The sequence below is a fragment of the Elaeis guineensis genome, chromosome 14 (genome assembly GCF_000442705.2).
Source record: "Elaeis guineensis isolate ETL-2024a chromosome 14, EG11, whole genome shotgun sequence".
NCBI classification, from domain to species: Eukaryota; Viridiplantae; Streptophyta; class Magnoliopsida; order Arecales; family Arecaceae; genus Elaeis; species Elaeis guineensis.
In genome coordinates this window covers 5,503,338-5,508,567 of record NC_026006.2, presented here as the reverse complement: position 1 = coordinate 5,508,567, position 5,230 = coordinate 5,503,338, and the positions used below count along the sequence as shown (strand labels likewise).

At 37.4% G+C, this 5,230-nt stretch overlaps 1 non-coding gene across 1 annotated transcript; it reads left to right on the top strand.

Moving 5' to 3' along the window:
- The first annotated feature begins 1,836 nt into the window (after window positions 1–1,836).
- LOC140853918 (small nucleolar RNA R71) lies at window positions 1,837–1,943 on the top strand. Its single transcript, XR_012137059.1, has one exon. It is a non-coding gene; the product is annotated as a small nucleolar RNA R71 (small nucleolar RNA).
- The last annotated feature ends 3,287 nt before the right edge of the window (window positions 1,944–5,230 follow it).

The following is a 5,230-nucleotide window of genomic DNA, read 5'->3' as shown; positions in this document are numbered from 1 at the left end:
GGTGTTAACTTCTTTCATATATCCCTCAAAGTCATACACTCTAAAGTGAGCCAAGCAAATATCTAAGGGGTCTGGTGCTAGAATTATGGGTGTTGCATCTTCTATAATGTCTTCTAGTGTATCTACTTCGAAGCAACTATCCATTGATGGTCCTTGGGAAGCACCAAGCACATTCAGTCTCAGTTTCTTATTTCCAAATGATACGTCCATGACTCCTGTCCTATAATTAATGCATGCATTTGCCGTAGCTAGGAAGGGTCATCCTAAGATAATGAAAATTTGTCTTGGGTTGCCACTTAGTTCCATGTCGAGAACCAGAAAATCAACTGGAAAGTAAAACTCATCTACCTTGACCAAGATATCCTCAAGCATTCCACGTGGTTCCTTAATTGATTGGTCGGCTAACTGCAGTGTGACTGATGTGGGTTTCAGTTCTCCGAATCCAAAAAGTTCATACACCGAACTAGGTAAAAGATTCACACTTGCCCCTAAGTCCAGAAGAGCTTTTTCAATATGATAATCTCCTATAACACAGGAAATGATGGGGGCTCCTGGGTCCTTAAGCTTTGGAGGAGTGGCATGCTGGATGACAAAACTAGCCTATTCAGTGAGACATACTTTCTTTGGGATTTGTGATCTAGATTTACGTTTTTGGGTATACAAATCTTTCAAAAATTTGGCATAAACAGGGACCTGTTTGATTGCGTCTAGAAGGGGAAGATTAATTTGGACTTGCTTAAATAATTCCAACATCTCGTCGAGTCTTCCTCCCTTCTTATCTGCAAGAATAAGGGCTTTCAGGGCATTCGAAAATAGGACTTTAGGCAAATAAGATGATTCCGGTGCAGTTGGTTCATTCTCTATTTTAAGATCCACCTTATTCTTGGGTGATTTGGATTCAGTTAGAGGTTTAGGGTCGGTCTCATTGGTTTTACTAGTGTGTTCAATGACCTTCCCACTTCTCAAAGTCATGATTGATTTGGCATGTTCAGAAAAAGCTTCTGGGGTATTAGAACTCTTAATCACAAATTACCTTCTTGGGTTGCTCTCGGGTTGGCTAGGTAATTTTCCTCCTTTCCTCCTACTGAATGCAGTCGCTAGTTGACCTATTTGGGTCTCTAGCTTAGCAATGGATTGTGTATGGGAGTTAAGGATCTGAGTATTGACTTCTAATCGTTCTAGTGCTTTCAGAACTTTTTTCTCAAAAGCTGAGCTGTGACCAGTAGTAGACGGTTGAGGAGCATTTTGAAATTGATGGTATGGTCCATGCCTATATGTTGGGTCCTGATATTGAGGTCGAGGTGCGGCAAGGTCAACCATTAGTTGTGGTCTCCAGAAAAAATTTAGATGGTTTCTCCAGTCAGGGTTATAAGTGCTCGAATAAGGATCATTTCTTGGTCTGCGAGCTTGTTGGACTTGAGCTTGCTGAACCTGTTCGTGCACAAACTCAGAAAATTGAGGTGTGACTGGGCATTCACTAACAAAATGATTTGGACTTGCACACAATGCATAAACTTTTTGGATTGGGTTAGGTGGAATCGGGGATTGTCCAGTATTTAGAAGACGGTCTAATTTTTGGGATAGTTCATCTACCTTACTGTGGATATCCATGACGTTTCCAATCTGATAAATTCTACTTCTTTTTTGTTGAAGCATGGGTTGTTCTCTAGAAGTGGCAGACATATGATGTAGAGAATTCTCACTGAGTGTTTCAAAGAGCTGCCAGGCTTCATCCTCACTCTTTAGCATGAATATCCCACCACATGATGCATCAACCATTTGTCGGTGTTTCTCCGATAGACCATCATAAAAACACTGACAAAGTTGCCATTTAGGGAAGCATGGTGTGGACATTTACGAATGAGGTCCCTTAACCTTTCTCATGTCTCATGAAAAAATTCACCCTCCAATTGGGAAAAACTGGTGATAGCTTTTCTAATTTGATTTGTTTTTCTAATTGAAAAGTATTTCTTAAAAATTCTCTCTGAAGATGTTCCCAAGTTGAAATGGTTATAGAGTCTAAGGAGTTTAACCAATGTTTGGCTTTGTCCTTAAGTGAGAAAGGGAACAGTTTCAACCTAAGGGCATCATCTGAGAAGTTTTGGATTTTTACTGTGGAACAAATTTCAAGAAATTCATCCAAGTGTTTGTATGGGTCCTCGTTACTATGTCCATAGAATGATGGCAACATTTGAATAATGCTAGACTTAATCTCATATTGGGTAGCTTCTACTGGAGGTGCTTGAATGCATGGAGAGTAGGTATACGAGGATGGAGTAAAGTATTCTCTCAATGAGCGTGGAGGATTAGCCTCACCAGGTGCAGCCATGTTTCTAACTCAAATATTTCTAAGAGTCTTTTCTAATTCTTCGTCTAATGGTTACAAGTCGGATTTTAGTGATCGTCGACCTAACATGCAACTAAAAGGTTTATGTAGGACTATCCTAGTCTGTTAAGGATTTTTTTTTTTTATTAAGAGGAGAAGAGAAGAGAGAAAAGAGTTCTAAAGAAGAGATCCTAAGAAGTCCTAAAACTAATAGAAGAATTAGTTGTGGTTAGATTTTAATTACAATCAAGTTAACACGCAGTGGACTCTCTATCCTAAAGTTACCCTAGTTCTAGATAGCTCCTAACTGTAGTTAGCCTTCAAGCCCTCTAAGTCAGAGCTTGACCAACCAACTGGCCAGGTAAGTATAAGGTTGGTGGAAGTCCTCCCGTTGCTTTCCTTAGACACCAATTAAATTGGCCAGGTCAGCGAACAGAACCAATTAAAAACCACCTTCCTTTGGGCCCAGTCGTCCCGCAAACCACTTGCCTAGACACCAGCTAGCTGACCAAGTCTAACCCGGTTCAACTCTCAGGGTCACTTGTCCTAATGAGCTTGAAATCCTTAGGGGTCAACGTCTAATTAATTTTAGATTAAGGTCTAGGTTATGCAAATGCAAGGGAGTGATTTGTGGGCCAAAGAAGGGTGATCAAATCCCCACCTTATCTGATTAATGGGTTATTGCCCTTAAAGTTAATTATGGAGATGAGATGCAAAGAAACAAGGTGTCCAATCAAGTGAGAAATTTTTATATTTGAGATTATGCTATTTTAGTTAAGTGTTATGAAATGTCAATGATTTTTTTTTAATTCAACCGTTCCAAGGTCCCCGGCAACGGTGCCAAAATTTGATGCGTAGTCGTTGATAGCATCAAAAATAACTCTACTCACTACGTAGGTAGGATGAGTCAAGATCATATCCTCAGGGACCTTGGGCTAAGTTGAGATTATAAAATAAAAGAAAGAAGCGTTGTTTTGATTTAAAAAATAAATTATTTTAAAATTGATGTAATTAGAAAATAAAGAGCTCGGGAGTTTTGAATTAATTTTGCACTTAGCAGAGTTATATCTCTTTTTTTAATTAAATAGATGCGATTAATCTTAGAAAAAATATCTATCTTTTATCGGCACACCCTATACCCGTAGATCATGGCGTGTCTCCGAAAATTACTAGGTAAACAACTCTTCTTTCCTCGGCACGCCCCATACCCATAGATCACGGTGAATCTTCGAAAAGTAAAAGTTGTTCCTAATATTAATCTAACAGAAAAGTATAAATAAAAGCATATGAAAGAGAGCAAATAAAGAACTCATGACGATTTAAATAAAAAGCATAATCTTTATTGCATATAAAGAAATATAAGAAAGTTTAGAACAATAAACTATCTCTGTGTTGTTACAAAATTTCTTCTCCACTCCCGAGACTGCTAGCCTAGCTGCTCATGAAGTAGTCCCTTTCTATTCCTCTATGCAAGGTTCTAGAAGAATTTCTGGGCTTCCCCTCCAATGGGAGTACAAAAGCTTTTTTATAGGTGTTAGGAGGGAGGAGTTTTATATGATTTTTCGATGTGGGACTAAAGAAAATACTAAGGACTAAAAGATGGATGGATGAGATGGAAAGATCACAAACAGATAAAGAAAATACAAATTCTTCCTCTTGAAGTATTTCCAAATATCATATTTTTTTTTAATAAGCATTTGTTCGTCACTGTGTCCACAGCATCAAATTCCTCGCGAACCTGCCTACCTCGGCCCCGCGCCCACGCCCGCATTGCTTCCACGTCGCGCCCGTGTTGCCTCTGCATCGCACCTGCGTGAGCCTTCTGCGTGCTCACGCACGCGTTAACGCTTCAAAAAGAAATTTTTTTATTCCAAAAAGAAATTTTTTATTTCTTTACAATTATATCTATATCCTTTTGGATTCCTTGCATAGTATCTTCATTTTTTATCATACCGTATGCATCCTTCTTTTATTTTAATTTTATTTTAAGTTTAATTTTCTTCAAACTTGAGTCTTTTTGATCTATGAATCGGACTCTTTGTATCGATGATCATCTTTCCTGTAAAACATAAAAAGAAGCATCAAATTCTTAATAAATAAAATAAATTAAATATAATTTTTTACTTTAAATGACTTAAATTAAGTATTTATCATCCGACGTGTTGTATTCTTAAAATTTTTTAGTGGATTGAATTTCCAAATAGGGACTTGGAGAGTGGATGTAGGTGCAAGGTTGGCACCAAATCGCTATAAATCTCTTGTATTTATTGTGCTTGCATCTCTTTTCTTATTCTTTATATTTTATACTTGATTATCTATCATTTGTATTTGATTTCATTTTCATATCTAATCAATTCACTCCATTCAACACTTTAGCACATTACTTGATTGCACTAATATCAAAAATTTTAAAAAAACCCAATTCACCCCCCTCTTGGGCTCCATATCTGGGCAACAAGTGGTATCAGAGCTCGATGCTCAATCCTTGCTTGATGTAACCATCAAGAGCCAAAGGTCAATAGCAGCCCAATTTGGCATATCCCTAGCCGACGGGCAATCCACAAATCGATCTTTACTTTTCAATGGGTCAAATTACATCTATTGAAAAGTTTGAATAAAAATTTTCATTCAAGCACTTGACTATGATATATAGAGTATCATAGTAAATGGACTCCACATACGCACTAAATTGATTGATGGTGTGTCTCTCCTTAAGTCAGAAGATGAATGGGATGAATTTGATAAGAAAATGGCTCAGCTCAATGCTAAAGCCATGAATATCTTATATTATGCTTTAGATGCAAATAAATTCAACTATATTTTTATTTGCAATTTAGCTAAAGAAATTTAAGATAGGTTAGAAATTACCCATAAAGGCACAAACTAAGTTAAAAAATCTAAAAT